This window comes from Misgurnus anguillicaudatus, chromosome 18, assembly GCF_027580225.2.
Source record: "Misgurnus anguillicaudatus chromosome 18, ASM2758022v2, whole genome shotgun sequence".
Taxonomy (NCBI): Eukaryota; Metazoa; Chordata; class Actinopteri; order Cypriniformes; family Cobitidae; genus Misgurnus; species Misgurnus anguillicaudatus.
The window spans coordinates 34050066-34067487 of record NC_073354.2 but is presented as its reverse complement, the minus strand read 5'-3'; the positions used below and the strand labels follow the sequence as shown (position 1 = coordinate 34067487).

Below are 17422 nucleotides of genomic sequence, written 5' to 3'. Positions count from 1 at the left end.
TCTCCGCTATAAAACAGCCCACAAATGGCTTTATAAACAACACTGGAACATTAGGCCATGCACACAGGTTTATCCACTATTTGTCTCTTTCTGTCTCTTTGACTGTCTGTCTGTCTGTCTCTTTGACCGTCTGTCTGTCTGTCTGTCTGTCTGTCTTTCTCTTTGACCGTCTGGCTGTCTGTCTCTTTGAACGTCTGTCTGTCTGTCTGTCTGTCTGTCTGTCTGTCTGTCTGTCTGTCTGTCTCTTTGACCGTCTCTCTGTCTCTTTGACCATCTGTCTGTCTGTCTCTTTAACTGTATGTCTGTCTCTTTGACCGTCTGTCTGTCTCTTTCTTTCTTTCTTTCTTTCTTTCTTTCTTTCTTTCTGTCTGTCTGGCTGTCTGTCTCTTTGACCGTCTGGCTGTCTGTCTGTTTCTTTCTGTCTGTCTGTCTGTCTGTCTCTTTGACCGTCTGGCTGTCTGTATGTCTGTCTGTCTGTCTGTCTTTCTCTTTGACCATCTGTCTGTCTGTCTCTTTAACTGTATGTCTGTCTCGTTGACATCTGTCTGTCTGTCTGTCTGTCTCTTTGACCATCTGTCTGTCTGTCTCTTTGACCGTCTGTCTGTCTGTCTGTCTCTTTGACCGTCTGTCTGTCTGTCTGTCTGTCTGTCTCTTTGACCATCTGTCTGTCTGTCTCTTTGACCGTCTGTCTGTCTGTCTGTCTGTCTGTCTCTTTGACTGTCTGTCTGTCTCTTTAACTGTATGTTTGTCTCTTTGACTGTATGTCTGTCTGTCTCTTTCTGTCTGTCTCTTTGACCGTCTGTCTGTCTCTTTCTTTCTGTCTGTCTGTCTGTCTGTTTGTTTGTCTGTCGTCTGTCTATTTAACTGTATGTCTGTCTCTTTGACTGTGTGTCTCACTCTTTGACCGTCTTTCTGTCTGTCTCTTTAACTGTATGTATGTCTCGTTGACCATCTGTCTGTCTGTCTGTCTCTTTGACCGTCTGTGTGTCTGTCTCTTTAACTGTATGTATGTCTATCTGTCTCTCTGTCTGTCTCTTTTGCCGTCAGTCTGTCTGTCTCTTTGACTGTATGTCTGTCTCTTTCATTGTCTGTCTGTCTGTCATTCTGTCTGTCCATTTGTCTGTCTCATTGTCCATTTGTCTGTCTCTTTAACTGTTTATTACTGTCTGTCTGTCTCTTTGACCATCAGTCTGTCTGTCTATTTAACGGTCTATTTCTGACTGTCTGTCTGTCTTTCTCATTGTCTATCTGTTGGCGTGTTTTTATAACTGTCTATTTCTAATTGTCTGTCTGTCTTTTTGTGTGTTTGACTGTCTGTCTCTTTGGCCGTCAGTCTGTCTGTCTTTTTAACAGTTTCTTTATGTCTGTCTGTTTGTCTGTCGGTTTCTGTTTTCTGTCTTTTTCTTTAACTGTCTGTTTCTGTCTGTCTGTCTCATTCATTATCTGTCTGTCTCTCTCTTTGATCATCTTATGTCTCTTTGACTGTCTGTCTGTCTCTTTGGCTCTCTATCTGTCTTACTCATTAACTGTCTGTGTCTCTATCTGTCTTTATATCTGACTGTTTGTCTGTCTGTTTGACTGTCTGTCTGTCTCTTTGACTGTCTGGCTGCTTCTTTGGCTGTCTGTCTCTTTGACTGTCTGTCTGTCACACATGTCTGTTTCTTTGTCTTTTTGACTGTCTCTCTCTTTGTAATTTTGATTGTCTGTCTGTCTGTTTGCCAGTATGTCTCATTGACTGCTTGTTTATACAGGCATGGCTGTCTCTCTGTTTCTTTCTCTGTCTGTCAATCTGTGTGTCTGTATCTCACTTTCTGTCTGTATTTCACTGTCTGTCTCTTTCTCTGTGTGTATCTCTGATTTTGTCTGTCGGTCTTTCTTTTCGACTGTCTATCTCTTTCTTTTTTCTCTGTCTGCCTGTTGTCTGTCCGTCTCTGTCTCTCTTTCTCTGTCTGTGTGTCTTTGACTGTGTGTCTGTCTGTCTCTAACTGTCTCTCTTTGTGCTTTTCACCCACTGCCAGTCTCCACTGAAGGAAATTTGATTGAAACCACTGACATTTCCTAAGGATAAATCTGCTCCAGTTGTCACACTGGCAAATATTTGCTGTTACTCTTAGCGATCGTTTGTTCCTGCGTTTTTCTATCCTTGAAAGTGTACTAGAGTCAGAGATGGATGAGATACGGGGATTGCGGCCGAAAGTATAGATAATGTAAAACTAACTATTGTTATGCTTCACGCTAAATTAAGGGGCGCGCCATTACGCGTGTGGGCTGTGACTGCACGAGCAGTGATGTATGGATCTTTATTGTGTGGTCCTTCACGCGGATACACAATTTGCATTAGTTTATTACAGTGAGTCAACATGCTTTTATGCGCTTGTAACACAGGGGCTCGTGTGGGCCGCTGGGGAGCGAGCGGAGCTTTAAATAGAGGCTCTTACTACACACCTGGGATCGGCGGCGAGTGCTTGCATGAGATTTGAACGATCAGCCCTGTCCTAATGTTAGTAAATGATCCATGCTTTGTCCTTGGTTTCTTAGTCATGAGTCTAGATATACTGAATGGTGCTGCGTACTGTAGATTTCCACGTTACAGTTTAATTTAAGAACTAGCCAATAAGAAAGGAAGATTTGGTAAAAGAGCTAAACATTTTTATTTAAACAATAAAGTGTGAGATATTATGAATTTAGTCACGAGTTGGGGTCTCAATCACTTACCAAACCAAATATTATTTAGCCATGAGAATATTTACAGTAAAGTCTTTTATGCATTAAACGTTTAAATGTTTTTAGCTAAATCCGTGTTAGTAGTTGAATTTTGTGCAAACTTCGATAACTGAACCGTATCTCAACCGTGTCTCATAACCTTTATGTACAAAGCCGCACGTGTAAAACCCAAAATCAGGACGTGGTTGAGGCTTTTCCAAACCTTGTCCCCTAATCTGTGCCACCTGTGCCCCTGCTGTGACCGAGCAGCAGTCACGCTGTCACTCAAACGCAAAATAAACTTCCCAAGATTGCTAACAGCATGACATCGGTTCTGCTAAAGATCAGGCCCTATCCCACCGAGCGCCAAATCCTTTCTGCCTCCGCGGCACGTCCGAATCCGGGCCACACGCTTTCAATTAGAGTCCCTTCTCCCACCTTCCGAAAGTCCAGTGCAGCAAAGCGATCACAGAAATGCGCCTCCTACAATTTCATATGACACTTTATCGCGACTGGCAAGGCCGCCTGGCAAAGGAGGTTGATTAATTGCATCTCCTCTGAGAAAAGACCTAATATGCAGCTGAAAAGAGTGCTTAATGATGGTTTTTGCACGAGGGGGCAATCTGCATTCACCCTAGGAAGGGATATCTAATTCAGCAGTCAGAAAATAACAATGACTGCGGTGTCGTGGATGTTCAGTCCTGGCAGACAGTACTCATTAGCTGATGGGGTCATGTTTGACTTAAGGGCATGGAGAGGAATCTTACCATTTCAGCGTTTTAATGAGATCAGAACTTCTTGAATTTGCAGATGTTACCCAAGACTTTAACCTCACCCCGCCCAATTCAATCTTCACTTACAAAGACACAGAGAGTGAATTAGCCGACTAAAATTAGCATTTAGTGGAGATTAAAAGTAGGTTTTCCTTTTTAAATAAATTGATGGGATGGGAGAATATTCTGTAAAAACATATTGAATGGTTATTGGGAGGCAGGAAAGCATCAAGGCACATCTGAATACAATGTTTGCTTTACTTCCTGACTCCTGCGATACCTTCATCGTCTTGTCCCAAAATTCTATGCGTATGTGTGCGTGGGAATTGTGATTAGTCGAACCTGATCGAGTTCGAAAAAATAAAATGGCGGCCAAGAAAGCATCTGGATCACAAGTTTTGTGTAAATAAAGTTATATTTTTTATTCCTTTTGATTGCATTTCCAGCTAGAAATTAGTACTGTAGTTTACAAATATGGGATTAGTTATCACAAAGGCGCTCTTAGTTTATATTTCAAACACAATCACATTACACTCCCTATGAAAGCTGTCCGAATTAAGCCCTGGGTATACTAGGGACGTCCGCGTATGCGCACCGTCCCCATGACGTCATTTTCGGCATCAGGAGGGTCTGCGCGCACCGTTCGCGTGCTCCCCAAAATTTGAGATTGCGTGGACAGTGTGCGTACAGTCCGCGTACAACAGCGCACGCGTGTGAAAATATTGAGACAGGACACTCCACTACTAACAATTATACAAAGGAAATAGACAGCATTTGCACACAGACAATAATTTTTTCTTTTTTACTTTTTTACTTTTTCCAAGAACATAATCTGTAGAGCATTTTCGTCATCATAATGTTTGTTTCCTGTTCTTTGCTTTCTTGTTGTTTGTTCTAAACTGTGTGTGCAATGGTGGATCGGCCACTTTTTTTAAAGGGGGGGTTCAATGGTATTTCAAGCATTCTGACTTATTAACACAGTTATAGAGTTGTTTCCGCATGCTTAACGTAGGCAAAGTGTCATAAAAGAAGTTGGACGTGTTACAGAGTATTTCTGGCCGAATGCATTTCGCAAGGGTTCGTACAAGTTTCGGAAAGTTTTTTTCGATTACAGATCCAGCTGACGTTTCAGGGGTTTTATACGCATCACTTCTTTTTATGGGCACTTCCCTCGGAAAACCCCACCCACCCGTCAATCAGCGGGAGACGCTAGAACTTACAAACATTCACATCACGCGACAGCTTTGTTTAATTTCAAAATTCAACAATGGCTTGAAAGAAGAAGTGTGTTTTTGGATGTAAGGAGAAGAAATCCAGCCTTATGAAAATAATGGATATAGTTTATTATCTGGGGTAGCAGCGGAGTTTTGCGTGTGTGTTTGAAGCGCTGGATTTTTCCAACCGGGTCATGAGTTGCGCGCGGTAAGTAAGACTTCTGTCTTATGTTGAAAATAGGGCTTGCATATTATATAAATGACACGAAAATGTAGTGAATCATAAGTTATAAGTGTTGTATAGTGTTGCATGACTCGTTCTAGCTCTACCCGCGGTAGTAACTCCTCCTTCTTCATTTTTTCGTACGTTATCGGAAAGATTCGGTAAAGCTAATCTTTCTTTTATAAATCTGATTAAACTAAAGACTCTTCGGAGATATAAAGGATGTCATACTACTCTATAGGTACTCCAGATTAACATCAGAAATGCAGAAACAGCGTGTGTTACGTGAGCTTTAACCTATCCTAATGTTTAAATGTACTCTCACCAAATGTCACCAAATCAGTGCTGCCCTGACGGCTTGGTAGAGTAATAATTTGAATAAAGAATCATTTGTATTGCGTACATGTCAAACGTAGCCATCTGCCCGTGGCCGCAATGAGTATACTTTGAAAGCTGCGCTGATGCGTGCACGCAAGCCGGATGCGGAAAAAAAGTATACTGCGGCCTTTAGGGGTGGAATGGTTTAAATTACTCACGGTTCGGTATGTGTCACGGTTTTACGGTCACGGTTTCTGTACGTTTCGGTGTGTGCATGTTTACGGGGACAAAAAACCTACTGTCAAATTCAAAGAAAATAAAATTATTTATTTGGTTACAAACACCTAACACTTTGGTTGCAGTTTTTAACCTCTGCCAAAATCAACATTTTCACCTAAGAGTACTTGCATGATTATACTACATGTACCAACATACAGTGCATTCAAAATGAACCTAAAATAGCTTAGAACACTGGGTTACTTTTTGTATTCTATGCCACTATCTTCAAGTTTTTTCGCAAGAAGTTAACATTTAAACACACAAGACAATGTGGTCTTATCTGCGATCGCGTGCTATCAACAACACCCTGTTGATGACGGTGCAAGCGAATCGTCATATTAGATGTATTTTCTTAAGCATACGACACTCACACCGTGCAAATTATACAGTTTTATACAGTTATGTTTTTGGGCCGTTTTTTGCCTTTATTAGTTAAATAGTATGATAGGACAGGACAGGAAAGCATAGGGTGGAGAGAGGGGTACGGGATTGGCAAAGGACCTTGAGCCGGGATTCGAACTCGGGTAGCTGAAAGTGCGTCTGCACCATATGTCGGAGCACTGCCCACTACACCATCGGCTCTGACAAATTGTACAGTTTTGTCCACATTTTCACGTAAATAAAGCTGGCGGTAAATAAAGCTTCTCTTGCCGCACTAAATATTCCGCAACACACACACCAACACGTGAGGAAGAACTGTGAGGTTGGCAACAGATTTGCATATTTGATTGGACAGGTACTCTCACCTAAACACACGCAGAGCGTATTCAGAACCATATATTAGAAATATATAAAAACTATATTAGAAATGCAAATCAAACACGTTGGACTGCGGTGCACATGCCTGCCAATTCGGTGGATGAAAACGGGACGGTTCGATTCTTTACTAGTCCGAATGCATTTCCCGGAGCAGCCTTCATGCAAGTCATTGCCAGGCAACAAGTCAGCTGCCTTTGGTTACGGATGCAGCCATAGTCATGATATGTGACCCTGGACCACAAAACCATGAAGTCATAAGTCTCACTGGTACTGTATATGTCTTGCAATAGCCAACACTACATTGTATTGGTCAAAATGGTCTAATTTTCATTAGGATATTAAGTGCTTAATATATTTTAACTTTTTAAAATAAATTGATAGGATTAAAATAAATGAGATGTTATTTACAAATGACAAAACCAAACATTTTCATCTTGTTTAAACTTTGAACTTCTTTGAATGCATCTTGTCTTAAAGCTGAGGAAACGTGATCCTCGACCACATTTGTATATATTTTTTAATTAATAAGATTTTCACAGGGCTCGAAATTGCGACCATTTTGGTCGCATATGCGACCGAAATTTAATCTGTGCGACCTTAAAATATATTTGGGAGCATTTGTGCGACTGCCCATTTTGTTGTGAAGCGAGTTGATTGTGATCCTGCGTGCTGGCGCTGTCCCAGGTTCAATGTTCTCTCCAACGATACATAACCAATCAAATTTCACTATTAAGTTCTTGCGTTTAATGAAGACCGCAGATTGGCTAATATTAGCGTCAGTCATTCCTTGTTGCCGTGAAGCGCGTAAATGTGAAAAGACGAACGCGTTGCGAGCATGACGAGAGCGAGCCGATTACAGCCAAGGTTATTACTGTATTTTTTTGACGACGATCCGGATTCAAATGTAACTCCACCACCGGAAAATACGAGTTGACGTTAAACCTTTTAGAGAGAGTGGCTTAAAGATTTCGAGTGTCTCCGCTATGAAAATGTAACTGTGTTTACTGTAAATCCTGTAAAACCGCGTTAATGGCTTAATCAAAACATTTTAAGCGCCAGACGTACCTTGCTTAAACATGGCGAAAGTGCCAAAAACACAAGACGTGTCATGACAAATGTGTTTATTATTGATGGAGACACCGACCTGTCTGTCAAAGTGTGTTTAATGGTGTATGTGCGCATGCGCTGGTGAATGGACATTCGACAAACATCCTTGTGGTCAATGTTGCTGTGGAATACGACAATGCTGATGGTATGTTTTTGTTGTATTTTTTAAAACATTGCCTATTTAGTAGTAAAAGCATCCTGGTAATGCAGTTATCAATACCAATATATATTAGCCTTCTATATTAGGGTCACTTTTGTAATGTCACAATTAATCAGTGTTTTACGTGTTTGCTAGATTTTCTATGTAATCTTAATCATGTTACCTGTAATTGTTAAATTATTATTGCTGCTATACTATTTCAACAGCATTTGGGTATTAATTTAGGAATTTATGCATCAAAAAATAAAATAAAATAGAAGACCAACTTTAAATGCTGGCCATAGGACGTGTAAAGCCCGGTGGTGGTGTTTTATTTTTAATAAAATAAATCTATTAACATTTACATTGTAGTTGTGGTGCTTTTTAATTTTTGGATGGATGCGCCTAAATTTTTGCTGGTGCTCCTAACTCTTTAAAGTTGGGAGCACCAGTGCTACCAAATAAAAAAGTTAATTTTGAGCCCTGTTTCATTAATGAATGGTTTGTTAGGATAGGACAATATTTGCCCGAGATACTGGAATCTGAGGGTGCAAAAAATCTAAATATTAAAAAAAATTGCCTTTTAAAGTTGTCCTAATAAAGTCCCTAACAACACATATTACTAATGATAAACACATTTTTTATATATTTACAGTAGGAAATTTGTCTAAATATCTTTATAATTATATATAATGAACATGATCTTTACTTAATATCCTGATGATTTTTGACATAAAAAATGCTATAATTTTGACCCATACATTGTACTCTTGGCTATTGTTACAAATATAACCATGAGACTTATGACTGGTTTTGTGATCCAGGGTCACATATATCAAATTATTACTTTGTGTACATATATTTACTCATGTGGCAAGTAGCCATGTATACAGCGCGCTGGGTTTTATCGCAAATAAATGACCCTTACTTAAAAACCATAATCAGCAAAGTCATTTTAGATAAAAGCATCTGCTAAATGAATAAATGTAAATTAAAAATTAGGTGTTGATGAGAGAGTCCATAACATTATAAACTGTATACAGTACTGTATGTTGCTTATGCATCATTGTGGTTTATTTATACAAATATATTCCACATTTTTATACCACTACTTTTATATATAAGTATAGAGTATATCCCTATAAATAAACCCATGTAAAGGATACATGCAGCAGGTGCAGTACTTTGATATTTCTGTGTATATCTGTCTTGTGTTCAGTCTGCTTCAAACACTGAAAGTCAGGCGTAAGGCCAGCTGAATCTCGCTTCAACGCACACAGACTTTCTTTTCTCTTCTGTTCATCTTTTTATTTTGCACATGTGTTCTCCTGCTGTCTCTCTCTCGATCTGTCTGTCTCTCAGGAAGGGATACCCCCGGCTGAACTCTTTTGTTGTGTGTGTGTTTGTGTGTGAGAGAGAGAGAATATATTTCAGTGGCTCATCTCTTTCTGCTTGGCTGATGCTGGAGACTAAATAAAGTTTCTCCACACTTGTATCTTTTGCATAAAAACAACGTGAAGTCTCAAGCACACATATGCGCTGTTGCAAAACCTATCGAGTTGCCTACGGAGGCGGCGTTTTAAGGCATCGTAGACGCGCTCCTGACGTGAAGGCTGTTCCACTGGGTAGGCATCTTAATTATGCTGCCTTCCTAAGACAGGCAGCATCATATTTGTCCTTCACAGAGAAGGCAATCCCAGAATGCATTTATGTGTGCAAAATAAATTCGAATACAATAAATATATAATATATAAATCTGGCAAATAAGATGGCATGCAAGGCCACAGAAATATTTTCGTGAAATGATTATAAATAAGCATGTTTTAGGTTGTATTTGTTAACATTAGTTAATATATTAGCTAACATGAACTAACAATGCACAATACTTCAGCATTTATTCATCTTAATTCATGTTAATTTTAGCATTTACTAATACATTTATAAAACCAAATGTTGTAACTGTTAACATCAGTTAATGCAAAATGAACTAACATGAATAATTGTATTGACATTATCTAACATTAACAAAGATTCATAAATGCTGAAAATCGATATTGCTTATTGTTATTTCATGTTAGCTAATGCAGTTAACAAATTCAACCTTATTGTAAAATTTTACCAAATATTAATTTACCAAATAAACATGAATGTACTTTAAGACAAGCCAGGACATGCGGTGGACAGATTTTTAATGCTTTTGGGCAGCTTCACCTCCAGTCTCCAAATCTGATTGTGTTCAAATGTTTTAAATTAGCCACTTACGAGATTTTGTGACTTACTGTAGAAGGCAAATAGCCAAAAAGCTATAGACAATGCCTGCTGTTATCTGGAAAGAAATAAAAAAGCTCTGTATGCATCACCTAGATGTAAAATCACATTACGACCCCCAACAGGCTCACATCTTTTCTCTGTCATTCAGCACAGCGTGTTGCATCGTTTAGACCTGACGTTAGAGTCAGCGTCCGTTACTGTTGTGCTTGAATCTGGTTTTGGTTTTCATGGATTGAGTTGCATGCTCAGGTAGGCAATGAGGTGTGTAGGTGTCGTCTCCGAGATGAAAAAACGAAAAGGTGAGATGGTGTGCTGTCTAGGACCGGTAAGCCAATAGCTCTTGCATTTTGAATGAATTTAGAAGATGCGTAAACCTTTTTTAACTCCTTCACCGCCAGTGTTTTTAAAAAAAAGTTGCCACCATTTTTTTTTTACAAAAAGTTAATGCCTTCCAGAAAATTTTCTCCTATAAATACAGTACTGTGCAAAAGTCTTCCACCACCAACAGACTTGTTGTTTTAGAAGTTTTAATGTCCATCCATATTTATTTTTCAATTTATTTTATCAAACAGAAAATACAGGAAACATGTACACAAAAAAAATAAAAATTTTATTTTCAGGACTAAATGTCTTTTTTAGGCTCTCTTGGCACTAAACACATCTTGAGCATTTTTGAGCAGAATGAAGTAAAAAGACTAATTTCTTTAAAATTAGAAATTAGGAGATCCTGCAGTTTCCTGCTATTGCTTAAGTGGAAGGGGAGTGTACCCTAAAAATTTGACACATTAGTTTACATTTTTATACAGCTTTAATACTATATACACATTTCCTGTAGTTTCTGAATGTATTCTATAAAACAATTACATATGATCACTATAACATTGCAAAAACAACATATCTAAAGGTAGCATGGAGGCCTAATGCAGGGTGCACACCAGATGGGGTAGAGGCGGCAAACGCGAGTGATTTACATGTTAAGTCAATGCATAGACTCGATTAGGCATTCTGCAGCGCGGATGGCGCGTTCCGCGCAAATTGAGCGTTGCCGCGGGAAATGCGCGAGTTGAAAAATCTGAACTTCTGCGGATTTCCGCGACGCGTTAACCAATCAAGACCTGGCTGTAGTAGTGATGTGATTACAGGAAGCAAACAGAGTCTCAGCGGAGTCGCAGAAGCCCCTCCCATGACACGAATTTACACATAAATGTATCAAATTCTTAGAATTTCAAACAAACAAACAAACACATTTATCATATCTTCAATTTTATCACCTCTCAATTATGGCTAGGTGTCTTCAAAAATAGTTTTAAGCAAAAACCTGACATAATTGCATTTTTGTAAAGTACTTTTTTTAGAGATCAGATTTAGAACGATGATTAAAACATACACATTTTATCGTTTTTGAATCAGTGGGTGCTAAAGTGTTTTATAAGTTGGGTAAGAGCGACACCTAGTGGATAATAGCGGAAATATAAAGTGCCATAAACTCTTCAGGGAACCGTCATTGGCAGTGAAGCGTCTTCTCTTAGTTGACGAGATAACTCGTCAATGGCGGAAAAAGAGTTAAGTGTCCACTTTGAGAGGATCGGTTGATAATAATAATAATAATAATAATACCTTACATTTATATAGCGCTTTTCTCAGTACTCAAAGCGCTTTACATATGAACGGGGGAATCTCCTCAACCACCACCAATGTGCAGCATCCACCTGGATGATGCGACGGCAGCCATATTGCGCCAGACCGCTCACCACACACCAGCTTATTAGTGGAGAGGAGACCGAGTGATATAGCCAATTAGTATGAGGGATGATTAGTAGGCCAATGGGCAAGTTTGGCCAGGATGCCGGGGCACACCCCTACTCTTTTCGAAGGACATCCTGGGATTTTTAATGACCACAGAGAGTCAGGACCTCGGTTTAAAGTCTCATCCGAAGGACGAAGGACTTTTGATGTGATGTAATGGTTGAAAGACTTTGGTTAACAGAGTTTTACCCCTTGCTTAATTGTAAAAGTGGTTGCCAGGGTGATGCTTTGCAGTTGCTAGGTGGTTTTGAGTTGCGAGCACCCATATGTCTCTGATGTTTGGTCTCTTTTGTCTATGTATTTTTATATCTATTTTGAGGTGTCACGGTGGCTCAGTGGATAGCACTGTTGCCTCAGAGCAAGAAGGTCTCCGGTTTAAGCCTCAGCCGAGTCTGGGGGTCTTTCAGTGTTGAGTTTGCATCAGTGTTGTTTTTGGCAGCCCTTTTAGTTTTAGTCGTAGTCTTTTGGACGAAAATGCTTTTTAGTTTTAGTCACATTTTAGTCACTTATAAATTTGATAGTTTTAGTCAAGTTTTAGTCGATGAAAACGCAAAAAGGTTTTAGTCAAGTTTTAGTCGATGAAAACGCAAAAAGGTTTTAGTCAAGTTTTAGTCGATGAAAACGCAAAAAGGTTTTAATCAAGTTTTAGTCGATGAAAACGCAAAAAAGTTTTAGTCAAGTTTTAGTCAATGAAAATGCAAAAAGGTTTTAGTTAAGTTTTAGTCAATGAAAACGCAAAAAGGTTTTAGTCAAGTTTTAGTCGATGAAAACGCAAAAAGGTTTTATTCAATTTAAGTAAAAAAATTAGTCTTTAAAAAATGTATTTAGGTTAAAAAGTATTGGAAATGGGCTTAGGTTTGACAAGTAGATACATGTAAAACCTTTAGCTTACCATGAAATGTGTCACTAGCTGATTATTGAGTAAAATTAAATGTATATGATATGTTAACAGCGTGACTTGTTAGTTACTTTTAAAAAAACCTTCAGGTGCCGCTTGAGGTTGGTGGTATTCTACCCACCTTGTTGGTGGCCACATTAACCGTCATCTCCCAATATGCATTCCGTTTTTCTGTTCTAAAGTTAGGGGTGATCCCGAATGGTCGAAGATTCGATGCATCGCTAGGAGAAGCCTGATTCGACTACCAATTTCACAGTCGAATCGTTGCAGATAGGGCTGCACGATTAATCGTTTTTGAACCGAAATCGCGATGTGAATGGATGCGATTTTCGAATCGCAAGAGCTGCGATTATTTCGATTTAAAACTATCAAATATAACAATCATCTAGTACGCAGTTTTTGGTTCGCTTCATGCGCATTTTACGTTTGATGCAGTTTAAACCAATAGAGGGCATTAACACTGAGGTGCTGACTACACGTCAGATAACACCATCTGGAAAACATGAGCGAGCAGCAGTTCAACTCCTCAACAAAGTGTACGGCCATATGATTCTGCGATGCGGAAAACACGGACAGCATCGCGAAATGCATACAAATGGAATTAACTGCACAACGCGGAACGTCATGAAGTTGACAGATTTTGGATTCAGTCATTTTAAAAACCAATTATAACTCATTAACCGGCAAATGAGAGGACAGAAATGCGCGAAAACATTTCCCTTTTGTGTAATGTTGGACTTAAAGAAAGGTGTATATACGTCCGTTTCTCGTCATGCATCGCAAACAATGACAAGCGCCTCATCAGACGATAAGCAGGTTTCATTAAAGCCCGGAACACAGCAGACGAAAGAGGTACATTATACTTTCTTGCACGCACACATCCGCACCACTTTGAATATTTACAGGCATGAGGGTTCATGAAGCGCGCACACAGAGAGCAGTCAGCACACGCGTGATCACTAAACTTAAGTTTTCTTTCTTGTCTAAGTGAACATAAACGGCTGGATGTTTATCAGTAGGCTATATTGAAGCAGAGCCGTTTTAAAGCTGTCTTTTGTCTTAAAGTGGCAGTAACCTGGTGCTTTCTGTGTCAGAAATGTTTATTACACACCAAAAATTAAAATCACTCCTTAACTCTTAACTGAACAAGCTTCTGCAGCTCCACATTTAAAATCCTACAGTGAGGACTGTGCAGTGTTTTATTTGTATTTTTTTGCTTATGTTAAATCATAGATTCTAATAACTAATATATTTACATTTATTACAGATGCCTGAAAAGTAAAACAAGATGAGTATAGTCTTATGATTAAAAGAAAAAACTAAACATTTGCTTGTCAGAAGCATTGTTGTAGTGACAGCCAAAATACATTGGCCTATATGTTATTTTAAATAAAACTTTCAATAAATTTTTGTTAAATTGTATTTTAATGTTCTTAGATTTTAAAAAAACAGTTTGTCTGCAGAAGAGCAAAGTCCTGCAGACAACTTGGTACAATGTTTAAGAGGTTTTAAATAAACAGTAGCACAGCATCTTTCTTTGGTGCTATTAAAACCACCACAACAAACCTGGATGTAGCTCTTTTATTATATACTAATGAATCGCACTTTAAATCGCGAATTGCAATTTTGATCAGAAAAATCGCAATTAGATTTTTTCTCCGAATCGTGCAGCCCTAGTGCAGATGTGTTATGAAATGAGGATCATTCAATTTTGTCCGTATGGGTGCACACATTATCTGATTTCACATATAACAGCTTTCAACCAATGTATTACTATTATACAGCATATAATTATATTGCTGCAAATAATATGTAAAGTAGCAGCTTTTAATAAATATTTTTTATGACTGGGCTACACGTCCATAAGAGGTTTTTATGTTAATAAACCATTGCCTCTTTGTTTCTACATTTAAAAGACAAAGCTGGCAAATCTGGCAATACTTTCGTTTTTTTAATAATTTCTTTATTGTATTTTGGCTTGTGTTTTGTTTTTCGTGCTCTTCAGGCATTTTGCACATATTTGTTCTGCACTTTGTTACTTCTGACCTTATTTTATTAAAAAAAAAAAAGTATTTATTACAAACGTAAATTCTGATCTAATTTAAGTCTGTACATTTTGGATTGCTTTTCGTTGTATGGATGTTGCGCTATTGCGTGCTACCCATGCTTCCGCATGCAATTTAGCCGAACGGGCTAGGGGCTCTTCGTCTCATGAGTTCATCAAACTAAACATTAAAAAACGGATGTTTTTCGACGGGTATAAGTTTTAAAATGTATTTAAAGCAGAAGGATTATCTTGTCAAAAGTTAAACTACAAAACAGGTATAAGCCGTTTCTTTAAATTTCGGTGATGAAACGGAAAATATCTGCACCGAACCTATATTTATGCCTGACACGACTGTCTTTCTTGTGATTTAATATTATGGTAGCTGTTCACTTTAAAATTATAGCAAAGAGATTCCTGAAATAAATAATATAAGAATCATCAGGTCTTTCTGTATCTAATATGAATACAGAGAGGATTGAAGTCAAAGCAAGTAAGCAGGTATTTCTGTGCTAAATAATAACACGTAGTGTCTATAAAATCATTAATTTTAGTGTTTTTCTTGTTATAAATTAACGTTTAATGAATTGTTTGAAATGAAATGAAAATGTTTTTTGTGTGATGTTCTGTAGATCGTGGCTTTAAAATGTTATGAGGAATAATTAAACAAATGTTGCCATACATTTAACCTTAAATATATATATATAAATGCATCGTCAGTTTTGTCTTCGGTCATCACTTGAAAGACAGTTTTGGTCACTTTATCAGAAAGTTGTTTGTGTGTGCTGCTTGTGAAAGAAAATTAAAGTTACCCATTTGTACCTGGTCTGACCCCCTCCCAACCCATGCACACAAACATAGATATGATTCGACTATCGGTCGACTATGGAAAGATTCGACAATTCTGATTCGAATATGTAAATCCTTAGTCGAGGACACCCCTACTGAAAGTATGTCCATAAATCGTCTCGTTGTTTCCGTTGATTGGCGTCACCGCCACAGTCCCTCGAACTCGCCACAGCCTTGTGTGGTGTTGTTGTTGTGTGAAGTCTGGTGTGCATGCGCACCATGGCGGCAGCCGGGTGGTGGGTGTACCCAAAACAAGGATAGGAAGCGGCAGCATTGCTGATACTTTTTAGCTAAAAACAGATAGATTTCACGTAAAAATAGGCAGAAATTACATGCATTGTGAACGTCAGACTTAGAATCATTTTCGTTCCATCTCGTCAACGAAAATAATTTTGTTATTGTCAACGTTGACAAAAACAGCACTGGTTTGCATGTTCTCCCTGTGCCAGCATTGTGTAGGTTTCCTCCTGGTACTGCGATTTCCTCCGACAGTCAAAAGACATGGTTAGGTGAATTGGAGATGCCAAGTTGTCCTTCTCCAAGTTGTGTGGATAAACTGGCTCTTGCCATGAAAATTAACATATATGCTGGAATGGCGTAAATAAATAAGTATTATTTGGTCCTCTGCTTTGTAAAATTTGCAAATCTGATCACTTTGAAAAGTTATAAACAGGCCCACACAGAATCTGTGCCCAAGTTACTCAAAATTAGATCACTCGGCATTGTACAGCTATACAGATCCAAAATGGAAGTTTGTTTATTAAATGCTTTGTCTAATTTGATAATGAATCTGAAATGCTTTCAGCCACAAATAGGCGTGTTGTACTTTCAGCTCTGTTGAACACCACATCTCACACATTTACCTTTGAGAAAATGTGAGAATAAAAAGTGTCTCAGGGTGGTTATAGCTCTCCTCTCCTTAAGCCGCACAATTTCAGATATCTTTCACATTTACAGCACAAACGGCGTTGGACGATATACACACTGAGATTTAATACTCACTGTTGTGGATTTGTTCACATCCATAACCATAACTTGTAGTCTTCATTGATAATGTCAGTACTTTTTGTGATCTCTGCACCCCTCAGGCATGCATTTCCGAGCATCTGTTGTCCAGACAGCTAGAGTCCCATCATGTGTCCCTAATTCTCGGTGGTGATCAACACCTGACAATTACATTACAGAGACCTCCTGTCTCTCGGGGTCTTGGGCGATATAAAGAAAACGTGTTAACGGCATGCTCGGACACGAAGACAAATAGCTCCGTGGGACGTCTGAGAGAAAACGGGGATCAGCAGTGTATGAATCAGAGTTGATTTGCGAATACGACCCCGGCACGCCCTCCTAATGAAGTCCGCCAGGTGGAACAGAGGAGACCGGCTTAAGCCGAAGATGTCAGGTCGTTTTAACATTGATTTAATGTGTGTAGGATATTGGCGTTTTTAAGCTCATTGACAGATTGAGTTTAGCACCGGAGCTGGATACTTGAATTTAAATGAGACTCGGGAACGTTTGTTTGTAGTTCATGCCTTTAGCGCTGCTGTGCTTTTATGCCTGAATAGTTCACACAATAGCATGTGATGGGTGAGTTGTGTGTGTTGTGTAGTGGGTTAGAGGTCAGCGAGGGAAAACAGTCAGACACATCTGCGTTGATTTGCTTGAAGTGAAACCATGCCGAAACAAACCTGAATGTTCCCGTGGGCTTTCCGCATCATGCAGATTGAACTGAAACTACAGTGGACAGGAACATCTAAAACCCATTGTGCTGCTTTTATGTCCCTATACAAGACTGACAACAACTTAACATTAGATTTTGTGTGTGGTGTATGTATTTTTTTGTATATAATGTATGTTATACACACAAAGTTGTGTTTGACTTGACGCAAAGCTGCTAGACCTCGGAAGATAATGCGCATGGTATTAAAAACGCGTTGTGCAAATGAGCGGTAAAAATCCAGTCGGCAATTTTGCACCCAAAGCATGAATCCTACCTTTCATAGGAATGAAACACTCGCTTCGCGTCAGTGGAAAGTGGTCGC

The 17422-nt window shown here is 38.9% G+C and overlaps 1 protein-coding gene across 5 annotated transcripts in view; it reads left to right on the top strand.

Moving 5' to 3' along the window:
* The window catches only part of LOC129429261 (kelch-like protein 29), a 371472-nt gene that overhangs the window by 266315 nt on the left and 87735 nt on the right, over positions 1-17422 (top strand). The gene's annotated exons all lie outside the window — the stretch shown is intronic.